Below are 16,055 nucleotides of genomic sequence, written 5' to 3'. Positions count from 1 at the left end.
GGTAGAGCTGTGAACCAGACTGGGGCAATCTCCCATTATTAGTCTCCACACCATAAGCTTGCTTCTAGGCAGTGTCTATGTCCTTCCTTGGCTCTCAACCTTCAACCTCCAAACTGTTTTTTAACCTGAAAGCTTTTTTCTATCTCCTATTGTTGCTCTGAAAGGCCTTCACTGACACTCATCTCCCAAGCCCAGGAAAGCAGTATAAATTCTTCTATGCTTTACAAATTACAGTAAGAGCAGTTGACTTCTGGCAGCTTGTCTAGGCTGCAAAATTTTGTTTGGTAAACCCAGTGGACATCATTTCAGTCCTCTTTCACTTGTCCTTTCAGCAGCAGAGTCCATGGTGTCATTCCTGCCTTCTTGACCCCTTTTCCTGACCCCTGTGACTCCCACTCCTGGTTCTCCTCCTACTGCTCAGGCCAGTCTCTCTCAGTCTCTTTTGAAACTTTCTCTTTTTGACCTTTATTTTATAAATTAAAAAAATTTTAATTTAATTACATGTTTTAATTTAATTGACTTTGAATATTATATTAGTTTCAGGAGTACAGCACAGTGGTTAGACATTTATATAACTTAAGAAGTGATCACCTTGATTAAGTCTAGCATGCCTGAGGCATAGGTGTTTGACACCTCTGCTCTACAACCTTTCTCTGGGTGATCTCATAGGCCCTAGTGCTTTAACTTTGCATAAAGATGGTTCCAACATTCTTATCTCAAGGACTTCCTGAGCCCCAATCTTATTGACCACTTAAACAACTTGTCTACATAAGTGCCTCATGAGCACATAGAACTCAGCATTTCTCAAACAGGAATTATTTTCTCTCTTAAGCTTGATGTTTCTTATATTGCTACTTCTTTGAATAGATTTCCAAGCTGGAAATCTGCCTGTCTTCTGATTCCTTTTCTGACAGCCCAACTAATTACCAGGTTCCTAAAATTTCCAATTACTTTGGGAATGACTTTTAAAACTACCCACTTTTCTTGTAACTGCCACTTGCCTGCTTCTCTGTCTTCCTGCAACCATCTTGTATTTGGCCTCCCTTCTATCAGACTAATTCCCCTTCCAGAGACTAGCCCTCATGATGCAGCCTGAGTGGTTTTCCTGGGATACAAATTGAACAATGTTATGTTCTCGCATGAAATCTTTAGTGGTTCCCTACTGCTCTTAGCATTAGCTGTGAATTTCTTCACTTGCCAATGATATTCTTCACAATCCTGTTCCCACATGCCTGTGCAGCACATCACAATGTGTTCCTCCATCCTGTGCTGTAGTCATATTGACCTACTCACTCTGGCCTTGAAGTCATTGCACCACCTGCTCTTTCCTCAACTTGGAACACATTTTCCACACCTGGCCTTTTGGCAAGCTCCTGCGCATTCCATGAGTGTTTTTGAGGATACAAACCGGTGCTTTGATATTGCTTCCTTTACGCAGCCTTCTGTGACTTCTGGAAAGCCTTCCATGGTCCCCCAAACCAGGGTCGAGTGTCTCCAGTCTCCCTTCACAGCCCCCTCTAGCTAGTTCTATTCACTATCTATTATTATAGTTGGTTGCACTGGACATGGGATGCTTGACTTTCCTATAGACTAAGCTCTGTCAAGTCAAGGAAGATCACTCTTCACATTTTTATAGTCCTAGTGCCTTGCACAGTGTCTAGTAGAAGCTTTACACATATTTATTGATTGAAAAAAAAGATCAGAAAAAGAAAGTTAGGAATATGAGCTTTGGAGTAATAAAACCTTGGGTTTAAATCCCAACTTTGCTACTACTAGGGATGTGGCCATTGCCAATTACTATCTTTGTGACTTATGCTGACCTTTTGAAGCCTTAGTTTTCTCATCTGTAATATGGGAATAATAGTAAAGCCAAAATTACAGGATTGTTTTCAGATTTCAGTGAGATAAAGCATGCAGAGCAATTACCCCAGTGACTGGAACATGGTAATTGTTCAATAAATTATATTGATAATAATGTCTTTTTTCCTTATGTATGTATGTATTTTTTATATTTTATTGTTCATAGTTTTGATCTTCTTTTTCTTAAATAAGCCCCTTTATCATTTCATATAATAATTGATTGGTGATAATGAACTCCTTTAGTTTATTCTTGTCTGGGAATCTCTTTATCTATCCTTTGATTCTACATGATATCTTTGCTGGGTAGAACAATCTTGGCTGTAAGTTCCTGCTTTTCATGACTGAATATTTCTTGCCAGTCCCTTCCAGCCTGCAAGGTTTCTTTTGAGAAATCAGCTGAAAGTCTTATGGGGGCTCCCTTGTAGGCAACTAAATTCTCTTGCTGCTTTTAAGATTCTATCTTCATCTTTAACCTTTGGCATTTTAATTATGACATGTCTTGGAGTGGGCCTCTTTGGATCCATCTTGTTTGGGACTCTCTGTACTTGCTGGACTTGCAGGTTTATGTCCTTCACCAAATTAGGGACATTTTCTTTCATTATTTTTTCAAATAGCTTTCCAATTTCTTGCTCTTTCTCTTTTCCTCCTGGCATGCCTATGATGTGAATGTTGGAAAGCTTGAAGTTGTCCCAGAGCCTACTTATGCTTCCCTCAATTTTTTGGATTCTCTTTTCTTCTTGTTGTTCTCACTGGTTGTTTTTTACTTCCATATATTCCAAATCATTGATTTGATTCTTGGCTTTGTTCACTCTATTGTTGTTTCCATGTACATTGTTCTATATTTCAATTAGTGTATCCTGTGTTTTTGACTGGATCTGTTTTATGCTGCTGAGGTTCTAACTAAGTTCCTTGAGCATCCTTATAAACAGTGTTTTGAACTCTGCATCTGATAGACTTCCTATCTCCATTTTGTTTAGCTCTTTTTCTGGAGTTTTATTATGTTCTTTCATTTGGGCCATATTTCTTTGTCTCTTCATTTTGGCAGCTTCCCTGTGTTTGTTTGTATGTATTAGGTAGAGTTGCCATGACTTCCTGTCTTGGTATCATGGCCTAATGTAGTAGGTATTATATAGAGTCCAGTGGCAGAGTCTCCCCTATTACCCAAGCTACGTACTCGCGATGTACCATTTGTGTCAGCTGAGTACACCCTCCTCTTATAGTTGAGCCTTGGCTGCTTATGGCAGATCAATAGGAGGGATTTACCTAGGCCAGTCAGTTACAAGGATTGGCTATGACCACTGACCACCAACATCTGCCCTCTGTGGAGGATCAGCTGTGCAGGGGAGGGGTGGTAGTGCTCTGATATAGTTTGTAGCTTTCCACTGGGTACATAGGTCCTGGGGTTTCCTGAGTGGTGCAGGCCAAGGCAACCCACCCCCCGCACCCCCACCATGTTTTGTCCAGGGCACTGTGCCTGAGCTATAAAGCAATCTGAGATGGCTGCTACTTGTGCTGGGCTTGGAGATTCACAGACAAAGCCAACCTGTGAATCTAGGCTGGCTGCTGCTAGTGCTGTGCCTGGGGCCACTTAGCAAGAGGTGGGTTCACTGAGGCCAGCTGTTTCTTATTTGAAAAGAATTAGGAATTTGTGAGGCATGAGCCAAGACCAGTCATTCATGTGGAAAAGCTATTGGTTAACAGCTGTAAGTTGGTTGGAATGATGCCTCAGGGGATCTCCAGGATGGAGTAAATAAACAGTGTTAGCCAGGTTGAGGGAGTCTCAGATATGGCACCTGCCTGATGGCTCAGTGGCTCTAACTGCCTCTCTATCTGGGAGAAAGCTGACCCCCAACTCTTGCCTTGATGCAAGCCACTTTAGTTTTTCCTTGTATGCCACTAGTGCCTTCCAAGCTGCTACACTGGTGCTGGAGCTCAGAGGGAGTGAATCTGAGTAAGTTTGTGTGTGGGTTTTTTTTAAGAGGAATTGCTTGGGACTCCAGAAGTTTCTTCCACTGACTCAATTCTTGCTGGATTTTGCAGCCAGAAATTATGGGGACTTATCTTTCTGGCACTGGTACCCTGAGATGGGGGTCCTGGTGTGGGCCTGGGACTCCTTGCTCCCAAGACACCCTTCCCCAATTTTTATCCATCATGTGTGTATGTGGCAACTGTCTGTCCCATGCCTCTGCCCCCTGCTACCAGTCTGGATGAATGTGGTTTTTTTAATTCCACAGTTTTCATACTCCTGTTCAACTCAATTACTGCCAGTTCTGAGTGATGGTTGTTGTACAATGTAGTTGTAATTTTGATGTGGTTTTGTGATAAGGCAAGCCAGGTTTGCTGATGCTGCCATCTTGACCAGAAGCCATCTCTTTATTTTTTACTGTGTTTTGTGCATTACCCTCCCTCCTATATCCTATTCTATCTCCCTCTGACCCCCCACAATCACCACACTGCTGTACATGTAAAACATAGGCAGGTTAGAGCCACACTGCCTGGATTCAAATACTGGCTTTACTTTCTACAAGCCATGAGACATGGGCAAATAATTTAACCTCTCTGCCCTAGTTTCCATATTTTTAAGATGGAAATTTAACAGAATATGCCTTAAGGCAGTGATTTTTCAACCTTTTTCATCACATGGCACACATAAACTAATTACTAAAATTATATTTTTTGCCTATCTGACAAAAAAGATAGGTATAATTTTGATTCATTCACAGTAGACAGCTATTGTTGCATTGGCTGTTGTCATTTTGTTATTGGACAGTATAAGGGAAAAGAGGTCAGCGCCCCTGACTAAAGAGTCTGCTGTAGCATGTTTTAAATATCCTTGCAGCACACCAATGTGCCACAGCACAATGGTTGAAAATCAGTGCCTTAAGGGGTTGTTGTGAGGGTTAAATAAATTAACGTATGCGTAGTGTTTAGAAGGATGCCTGTGGCAAAATTTATCTTTGTGACCAAACTTTAGCTGGAATCTTCTGAGCTCTCTGCTTGACTAAACCCGACCCTTGGGTTTTTGTTTCCAGCCTTATGGAGAGTATAGTGTTAGCAAGAATCCTGTCAAATCACTTTAGCAAGAAGCCTCGCCCTTGATATCTGATTGGTCTTGTGTGGGATCAAATTCCTCCTCCCCCAGTATCCCCTAGCTGACCTCTGATCACGCTGGCCTGTCTTCAGCAAGAATCTGATGAGGTAATCCCTTTATTCCTCTCCTTGGCTATAAATTCCCACGTTTTCCTTTTCCTTGTTGTCTTTGGAATTGAGCTCAGTTCTATATTGATTTCTTTTTCTTCTACTGAACAGTCCTAAATAAAAATCTGCTTTTACTGCTTTAATTACTGTCAGGCTCTGGTTTTTTGTTGACAACCAGCACTGGGAACAGTAACCATTATTATTGCCTTGTAGAAAAAGGAAACCGTTCTGGTCTAAAAGGGAGAGTAAATTCTTAGCCTCTTTCTGGAAGGGTAAGAAAGATTGCAGGAGCTAGTAGTATTTCCAGAAGAAAAGTAAAACATTGTCACTATTTTAGACATTGGGCCTATTCAATATTTAAGAAAAATCATAATCAGATGTTTTTCACAAAGCAGAGTAAATATAGATTTGTAACTAAACCTTCACTTTTTAAGGGATTTTCTAGTATTACACAGAAAAAAAGTGCTGTCTTTTTTAAAGCTATGGTATCATGTGGGTAAAATTATTTACAGGTAAGTTCACTTGCTGTGGATTTGGTTTGAACATTTCTTATGATCAAAGAAGATGCTGGTAGGTTGCTTTCAATATGTGATTTTACATATTTATAACAAAGCCTTTTCTTACTGAATTTCCACCATGTCTTGCTTGTTACTACATGAAGAAACATGAGTTCTAGTTCTTCATCTTAACCCTCAGAGAAACAGAATTTCCATGTCACTTTTGGAAGTTTCCAAGAAATGTGTTTCTTTTAAGAGGCTAAGAGTGCAGCTTGGTGTGATTTAATACACAAATGAAGACATAGCAGAAGGGAGTCATGTAACAATGCCAGAATGCCGCAAGCAGAAAAATAATTTTTCTGTAACTAGAAGCAGCATGTTTTATCATGGTAGTCATTGAATAAGTAAACAGGGAGCCTGAGAAATGCTGAATCTTATAGGTGAGGATGAGTGTGGGAGGCAAGGAGAGGATAATCTCTCAGAAGCTGGATAAGCCCCAGGCTCTGACATACTAGCATAGAGGAAAAAACAGTCCCTAAGGAGAAGAACTTGTTATTGAAATGATGTTAAACTTGTGTAAATAGGGTGACTCTATTTGTATTTCCTGGCATTAATTGAAAGCTATTTTTTCTCTGACAACATTTTCTTTCTACCTTTTTGTAATAGGAAGAGATACTTGTTAGGTGACAGTTTTCTGGGAGCCTCCTCCACTCCTGCCTATCTGGTGAGCCAGGGCACTGGCTGTCTGTATTCTGGACTGTTTTTCAAGGATGTTTGTAGAGGAAACAGCTTTGGGAGATAGAGGAAGTGTCTCGCTTCAGAGCAAAATTTGGGCATGTTGACTGCTGGTCATGAAAGCTTTGTCTTCCTAAAGCTTATGGCTTCTCTCCTGTGTTTTCAACCCACGGAGTGTGAAGGTGTCATCATTTTCATATCTCCCCTCCCCCCAAATTGGGTCTCCCAAAATGACACAGAAAATGATAATACTCTGGTGACTTTTATTGCTATAAAACCAAATATGTATATGAAGATATATGTGTGTGTATATTTATATGAAGATAGATATATATATATAAATAAATAAAATGCTATCAAGGACTTTTATGTCTTCTGTTAGCACCCAGGAACCTGTGGCAAACAAGTAGCATAAAATCTTAAAACTCTTCAAAATTCCTGACAGTACATTTCTCACATCTCATTTCTAGGTGGTTTTATATGTTCTTTGTACTCTATTAGCAATTTCTTAATTTAAAGTTACTTTATACAATTTTTCTCCTATTCCTTTTCTTAGTTACCTATAAACAAGATGTATGTTGTTTCCTACCATTCTTTCCTACCATTCTTAATAATTTTTCTGCATCACCTGTCTGCCTCTCTGTCTTACTCATTAGCCTCCCTTGGGAATATCTTTATAGTTCTCAGATGCCTCAGTTCCGTGGCCTCCCTTTTTAAAAATTATTGTATCACCTGGTTTGAACTTACACTTCATCAGTTAAAACTACTCTGCCTGCAAGTTCTCAGATTCTGAAATTTCCTGCTCTGACAACAACCTCTTGTTTTTGTCTTCTATTCCATCTTCATCTTTAATGAGCATTTGTCCTCATGGTTCGGTCCTTTGATACACTTCTCTCAGTTCCCCCATTATTTAACACAGTATGAATAACCATATTGGTTATTCATATTGTGTTATGCAAACACTTATTTCTTATGACAGACCATGGGGATAGGCACTATTAATATTTTAAGTCTACAGATTAACAATTTGAAGCTTAGAGATGAAATAAAATTTCCAAGGATACAGAGGTAGCAAGTTACAGGATCTAGGGCCTGAATTAAGATCTGATAAGCTCCAGGACCCTACCTGGTATCTGACTTCACTGCCCATTCTGCAGTGATAACCTTTTAACCCCTGTAGGCAGCTCCTTAGAATCCTAGACTATTACATGTTGCTAAATAAATTAAAAAATCTGGGTAAGTGTACCCATAAAATTTATGCTATTTTCTTAATTGGACATATTGTGCCATTGAGCAACTTTCTGATCACATGTTGTTGTTGACTTTCTACCATATTTCCTATAGTGATTGTTCAAAATCTTCTCTACATTCCTCAAGCCCCCAACCCGATACCAACCACTCATGTTTGAGGCCACTCAGTAGAAGCTCAGTTCATGCCAATGAGGTGTTCTCTCTCTCTCTCTCAGAATGCAATATCTTCTGAGATGGGGCTTTTCATCAATGACCATGACCCCACCTTTTCCAGAACATCACTCTATTAATTGTGTCCCCTCTTTCACTCCTTTAGTCATAAGTAATCCTCTCTTTCATGCTACATTAAAAAATTACTCCTACTTTTATAGCTGCCAAAGCTTTATTTGCATTTTAATTTCTTGCATTTGGCTTTCAGTCCCTTTACTCAATGATACTCTGGCCTCAAAAATCAGTAGGTATTTTACAAGCACTCTCTCTAATCACCTTCTGTTAGTTATCACATTCACTACATCAGTGTAGCTTTTGATACTTTGCTCTTCTTTCCAGGTAAAAGCAAATGGCCAGTACTCTGAACACTGTCTCTGAATTCAGAACTGGCTTTGAGCTTTGACCTTTGACTCTTCAACTAAACTAGCTATGAAATTTTAAATCTTCTCTGAGCCTAAGTTTTCACATCTCCAATCAAACTTTCATGTGTACCTTTAGGCTATTTAGGATCCTAGGCCAAATCCTCAGACCACCTAGTTTTATCTTTTTGTGTTTGTCTTTGTTCATCTCTATCCTCTCCTAAATCTTCTACAATTATTTTTATGCCAGGGACACCTCAATCTATGTCTGTAGAGCCAAATATTTTAGAAGCATAAAAAATCACCTAATACTTGATGAGAACATAATAATTATAAGAAATCAAATAATGTGAATATACAGGGTGGGGCAAAATAAGATTTATAATTGTGAGTAGATGAAACAGTTTTCTTCTGTCATTAATTACTAGTTATTAATTTCCATGAGAACAACTGTAAGCCTACTTTTGCCCACCCCTGCACAGAGAGCATAATATGAGAGTTCATCTGCTCCTCAACGTCTGGTTTTTCAGTATCTGCTCTTTCTCTTGGGCACAGGAAGTGAGGCATGTGTAGTACTGATTTTTCTATGCATTCTGTCCAAACAACAACAATATTTTTAAAACATTGTAATCCTAAACTGTTTATTTGTATTTCCATTTTCTGGTGATAAACCACCATCTGGGAAAATGGAAAATTAAAATGCAACCTGTGCAAAATTACATGCATGGTCCTTCCCAAACAGCTTCTTCCGGCTTCTCTGAGGGCCACAGGCTCAGCCATTGTCCCAGCCCTTGTGGATCAAACTCCCAGTCACTTTGACCTCTCCCTCTCTTTCATCACCTACCACGATAAATTGTCTGGCAAGTTGTAGAAATTCTAACTCTACAGTGTCTGTTTTGTTCTTTTTCTTAAATTCTGTGTGAGGTTTTTTTGGAACACACTGATAGTATGATTCAGATCAATTTATATGAGAATTGCTTTGTAGTTCAGACTTTTAGAGAAGATTTTGTTCTTTCTTAGACCAGTGCCAAGTTTCAGACACTTGTTTGTTCTTCTATTCTGTTTTCTCCCCTATCACACTTTAATTTTTAATAACATTTTCTACTTTTGTTACTACAATAAGTACTCATCAAGGCAGAAACCACATTGTCTACTTTTAGTCTCCTAATTATTTATCTATCTTGGACATTCATTTTTCTTTGTTTTTAAGATTGTATTTATTAATTTTTTAGAGAGAGTGGAAGAGAAGGAGAAAGAGAGGGAGAGAACTATCAATGTGTGGTTGCCTCTTGTGTGCCCCGTACTGGAGACTTGACCCGCAACCCAGACATGTGCCCTGATTGGGAATCGAACTGGCAACTCTTTGGATTGCAGCCCATGCTCAATCCATTCAGCTACACCAGTCAGGACCTCTTTTTTCCTGTTTCAATCCTAAATCTAACAATGATGCTTCTTACCATTGGTTTTTGAACTTGCTTTGATGAAGTAAGGGAATTTTCCCATGTCTAGTGTCTTCGTGACTTAATCTATTCTTCATACCTGAAATCTAGCTTCAATCATGTTACTCTTTTGTTGAAATTTTATGTTGGCTCTCCATTGATTACTGATATATACAGTTCTCCCTTGACATCAAAGCCCTCCACAATATGACTCCAAAATATCTTTCTGGTTTATCTCTTCTGAATGTCATTTCCTAAGCTCTAGACAAACTAGATTACCCACATTCCTTACACTCTTTGCTATTAAAATTTTCATAGTTCTCAATTTTTAGCTTTGCTATCGTCCTAAGACTCTGTCTGTGTATTAGACTTCTGCCTCCCTCTCCATATATTGAAACTCTATTTTCAAAGGATACCTTATAATTGTGGCAGAATTAAGCATATTTTTTTTTTCTTCAGCTTATTGGGACTTTGACTCACTGCCTACTGGACCATAAACTCCTTGTCATCAGGAGCCCTATATTGTCCATCTCTCCTGCAGTGTCTTGCACAGGGCGTAGGTGTTTATAAAATTAAGTATTAGGAGTTTATGATGGAGGCAAATGACTTTTGGGGGAGGTAACCTGCTCCTGGAGGGAAAAAATAGGGAATGATAGCAATTATCTTAAACATTAATTAATTAATGTTTTATTCATTCAGCACATGTTTATTGGGTAAATACTCTGTGCTGGGCACTGTGGCAGGCACTGAAATGTGATAGAAAAATGGGCAACATTATCTCTGTCTTCAAGGAGTTTAAAGTGAAGCAGAAAAAGCACTGTAATAAAGTAAAATCAAGAGTAATAAAGGAGTGCAGGGTGTCATAAGGACACATAGCTGAGGAGTCTGACCAGCCTGGTAGAGACACAGGAAGTGATCATGTGAAGGACTTGTAGGAGGTAATGGGAGAGGGTGTGGCAGATTGTTTCATACAGAGAAATAGTAGAGCGTGTAATGTTCTTGTGGTTGTAACGCACAAGACACAGGAAACAATTTGGTTCAGCTGGTATATAGGGTAAGGAGAATGGCAAGAAACATACTGAAGAGGTTCAATCACAGAAAGTTTTGTAAATGATGGTAAGGACTTTGAACTTTTTCATTAAACCAATGAAAGACTTTAAAACAGGAAATACTTTGGTCCGGTTTATGTTTTGAGAGTTTCTTTTTGGTGTGGAACACTGGAAGTCTGGTTTAGGAATCCAGGTGAGGTGTGTGTGAGGGGTGAAGGTAGAGAATTTGTTTTACTTTGAAAAAATAAAACGGGGTTTACATTAGCATTTTTAAATGAAGAGAAGGACAAGCTGATAGAAAGGAGGAAGTAGAGAGGGCTGGGTTGTGTGGGAGAATCAGGTGAAGCCTAGAGCAGAGGGACCCATGGGAACTCCCTAGAGCTAAAAGATAAAAAATTAGGGATTCCAGCATAATGAACCTAAATGAGCTCTGCATAGCACTTCAGAACACAGTGTTCATAAGATAAAAGGGCTTTGGTCTAAACAAAAGCAATTTCTTTGAGTTTTATAGCAAGTGCTTTCACCAAGTTCATGGGATGAGGCTCACATGAGAGAAGATGGAAAGAATAAGCTCTTAAAGAGGTTATGTTTGTACTTACAGAAGCAAAGAGTTTCTTCAGAAATGGAAGTAGAGAATGAAGAAACGTAAAACATCTGAAGAACTGTCTTTTGGATCACCTAAGAGAATGGTCTTGGATACCTTTTTAGGAAAAAAACAATGTTGCATACAAAAGGATGTCTAGATGTAAGCAACACTCAGACTTTGAGAAAGTCTTAAGGAAACTTCTCAAGAAGAATAATAGGAAGTTGAAGCTGAATAGGATTGATATACATATATATATTTGTATGTGACATATGCCAGGAGAAAGAAAAGTATTTTGTAAAAATTTTAGAGAAATGCAGTGTCTGTTTACTCTTAAATGAATGTGAGACACATGGACAGACCTGTTAATTTCAGGGAATGTTATATTTATCTGCCACTTGATCAGGACATCCTATCTCCCAGCAATGTACAATCTATATTTTTGACAAATGGGCGTTTTGTGCACAAACTTCATCATCAAATTGGTTCAAGAATAAATTACTGAAAGTGAACTTTCTTATATTAGTTCCTGTGACAGTAAATGAAGATGGATGGGATAAAGCGGGAACTTCACTTTGCAGAGAAGGTGCTCTCATCCCCCACTGTGTGTGCCAACAGCACATTTGTTTGCAAAGGGAGAAAATAGAATCATCTAGTTGCTTGATTCTTGTGGAAAGTCATTGTCAACCAGCCAGCCCCAGTACGGAGGCTTTTGTTAAATAAGCAAGAGTAAAACTGTCATATACACATCCAATAAAAACCTCAATGTTTTTGTCCATTAGACATTTGCTGTGATCAGAAAATGTTTATATTTGATCTGAAGAAAAGAAGAATTCTTTACATTTTACTGACTTCAGATTAACTATCTGAACAAACAATTCTTGGAAATAAAGATTGTAATTCTTGGAAATAAAGATTGTAATTAAATTTGTGGAATGACTAGAAATTCGGAGGTCATAGGAGAATTCCACAAAGGTTCTTGCTTTCAGCTATGGTAATTTAAAATTCAATACACCAGTCAAGTATGTGAAGCAACTGGAAGTCTCCTACTCTGTTGGTGAGAGTGAAATTGGTACAATTGTTTTAGAAACATGTTTGGCAACACCTGCTAAGGGTGACTCTGTACCTATACCTATCCAGCAGTGTCAGTCCCAGGCATCACCTGACAGAAACTGTCTCTATGAGAATATTCATTATTGCCATAAGTCAGAGTAGCTAAATTAGAAACAAATTAAATATCCTTCTATATAATAGAATACTTGCATAACAATAAAAAGGAATGAATGATTGATCTAAGCAGCAACATGGATGAATCTTAAAAACAATGTTGAGTAGAAAAAGCCCGATGCAAAAGAATACATGCTGTATCTGTTATCTGTGTGGTTCCATTTTGTTTCAAAGTTCAAAAGTGTGTATAGTAATCCATGAGAATAAAGGTTAGAACAGTGGTTAGCCTTGGTGGGGGGTATTGACCTGGTGGGGGCACAAGGGAACCTCCTGCTGTGCTAGAGATGTCTGAGACTTCAGCGTGGTTATAACTGATGACTAAAATGGGGTTAACATATGTAAAGATTCACTAAGCTGTGTATTTAAAATTTGTACACTTTATAATATAGCGTAATTCAAGTAAAAAGTGGACCATTTCCCCATATCAGTGATTTTTTTTAGCTTTTTTTTTTAATCTACAGAGAAGGTAAACAAGGTGATTATCACTTCCTTGCTTCCTTGACCATGACTTTGATGGCCCTACATTGTTTCTAGGTATATCAAAGTGACAAAACCTTACTAAATGGAGTTATTGATTTTCAGTTAGGAGGTAACAACTGTATCAACTGAATATTTATTTGGCTTAAAGTAGTTATTAAATATAAATATTTTTAAAGATTTTATTTATTTTTAGAGAGATGGGAAGAGGGGAAGAAAGAGAGGGAGATAAGCATCAATGTGAGAGAGAAACATTGATCAGTTGCCTCTGTTATGCTCCCTATCTGGGGACCAAACTCACAACCCAGGCATGACCCCTGACCAGTAATCAAACCAACAATCCTTTGCTTTGCAGGATGATGCCCAACCAACTGAGCCACATTGGTCAGGGCTAAAGATAAATTTGACTTACAGAGTCACACATGATTTGACAGAATGACATAAACAACTTTTTTGAATTTTTTATATCCATAAATCAATAGTTATAGGACTATGACCTTGACTGTGTCCCTTGGTTTGTTCTCTTGAGGCCTGTGACCTTATGTAGTCCTTACCTACACCTCCCTAGATGCCCTTACATAGGTTCTGTTAATGGCTAGAATTCACCTTCTTTACATCTGACCCATGGACTTCTGAAATACACAAGGAGATAAAGCTGTACTTTAGAAAGTACAGGAACATTAAAAAGTCTGGAACTTTAGGAAATATTGGCAGGGGGTATCTAATTTTCACAACAGCTGTCAATTATTTCAGTACATGATGAAGCCTGCATGGAGCAGGATGATGGCTGTGTTTCTGTTGTGGCTGAAGAAATTGGACTTGGTTATGGAAAACACAGGATGAAAGTCAGGAAGAGTTGGAGAACTGGAAAGAACCTTACAGATCATCTTGATCTCGTGTTTCCAAGAGCATGAATAACATACAGTGAGTACGAATATTATTTTTAGGTCTTTATTTATCATAACACTTATATTTAATCCATTGAAAAGAAGAAAGCCCATGCCCTGACATCACTAGAAGGAAATTAATACTTTTCACCCCTATTAAAATGTAGTGTTTATCTGTAACAGGTAGTTGTATATTATTATGCTAGTGAGGAAAACAGACTCTGGAGTTGAACCCAGAAGCTCAGGGTTTGCTGTTTACTGGTTTTGTGATCCCTGACAAGTTGCTCAACTTCTTTAAGCTCCACTTCCTGTTTCTCAAGTGGAGCTTATGGTATTGAGTTGACACGCATAGTGTTTAGCACTTTGTAGACAAAGCCTGGTACCTCTTATTAGCTCAGTAAGTGTTACCCATCATTATTATCAAATAATAAGACTAATATAATAATAACTGACTACCATTACTGGCTTATATTTATGTGGTGGATCTTTTGAAAACTTCTCTGTGTGGAATTGCCACTATGTCTAAATGCCAAGCTCTCCCTGTCTTTTTTTATCCCTCAGCTTGCTAACTGTGCTTATCCTCCATGTCAAATTGAACCAATTTATACAATGATTTTAGAAGTGAGGTAAGTAGAATGAGATTCATTAGTGTTAGGCTGATTTGTGCCTGGCAGCCACCTGAGAAATTCCTTCATAGCTAAGCCACCTAGTCCCCATGGCACCAGTTAATAAAAAAATGCTTCATCTACCATGAATTCATTTGTTATTGTGGTGGGCACAGTCAATTCCCTGTTTCCTTTTTTTTTTAATTTGTAGCTATAACAGGCCCAGAGTTTTTCAATATTTTTGTTTTAAAGATACTATTTACATTTGAAAATAAATATTATTCAGAGAACCAAAGTCTCTTCCATTTGTGAGGCAGGATATCAACTCTACAGCCCCATTAGAATGTGATGATGAGGCAGCTGTGGGAGCCAGTGAAGCTCAAAGCTTCTGTTGAGTTAGAACAAGGTGCATGTGCCTAAAATTTGTATACTAATTAGATAGAAATATTCATCTGTATTAAATTTATACATTATAATCATGAATCAAATTATTCAGTAAATTATTCAGGTGAATGAAAAACAGTACCAACCATAACTAGTGCCCATATTGTAGGCATAGGTAGCTAGTTAGTTATCAATAAAGGAAGGGAGCTAAGGAATCAGACATTTAAGCCTGACTAAAGAGGAAGCTGCAGCATTCACAGACTCCCCAGGGGACAGCCACATCCTCCCCCGCAAATGAGCACTAATCCCCAAGCGGGGAGGAGAAACTAGCTTTCCAGTCTCCCTGGGAGACAGCTGGCCTGTTGGCTGGGATTACTGGGGGGAGGTATAAAACAGTAGGGGAAGTCCCTCTGCTGAAGCATGTGCAGTGGAAGCCAAGATATTGACCATGAAGGGGAGGGATCTAGCCTGGGAAAATGTGGGGAAAAAACTAGATAGGGTAAGGGCATGAAACCCTGGAAGATCCAGAAAAGAGACTGGATAGTGGGGAGGCACCAGCACAAGCCTGGGAAGAATTAGGAAGAAGACTGGTCAGTTTGATAGAAAGCTTACCACTTTCCAAACCCAAGGAGATGTAATCAAAGCTCAACAAAGGCGCAGGGCTCATTTGTTCACATGTTCTCTCTCCATAGCAGCCTTGTGGGCCCAAATGCAGTTCTGGTCACAGCCTGGGTGCCTTTGGGCCTTGGCAGTGAGCACACAGATGGGGAAATGCGGCACAGAGAAGTCCTACATCTGGGGCTTGGCCTTCCAGGGCCTGACAGGCGTAGGTGTGGGTCTGAGGCACCAGAGGCTGTACTTTTTTCGCTGTGAGATGGAGCTGAACCATCTGGTCATGGGTGAGACATCGGGCACCTGGCGTCAGTCTTTTGTTTTTGCTCCAATAAATCTTGCCACTATTGCTCACATGTGTGAGTCTCCAAAATGCTTTTCTCACGACTCCTTGGAAAAATCCTATTTCCACTGACAACAATATCTATTGCTGTGATTGTAGCTATATTACATCAATCTAAATAATAAATTTAATTGAAAATTTAAATGTATTCATATGATTCCTTGTAAATCAAAATACCTATTTGTCAGGTTCAAATTTTTATGGATTAATTAGCAATTTTATTATTATGGAAAAACAGTGTAAATGCTACCTCCAACTAAAGTATTGTTTTGATATCACAGAACTAGAGTACATATCTTTCCTGGAGAATCATTCTTTGAAATTGGAGCTTGGAAGAAG

Source organism: Phyllostomus discolor, chromosome 4 (assembly GCF_004126475.2).
Source record: "Phyllostomus discolor isolate MPI-MPIP mPhyDis1 chromosome 4, mPhyDis1.pri.v3, whole genome shotgun sequence".
NCBI lineage: Eukaryota > Metazoa > Chordata > Mammalia > Chiroptera > Phyllostomidae > Phyllostomus > Phyllostomus discolor.
This window is presented reverse-complemented; position numbering follows the sequence as displayed.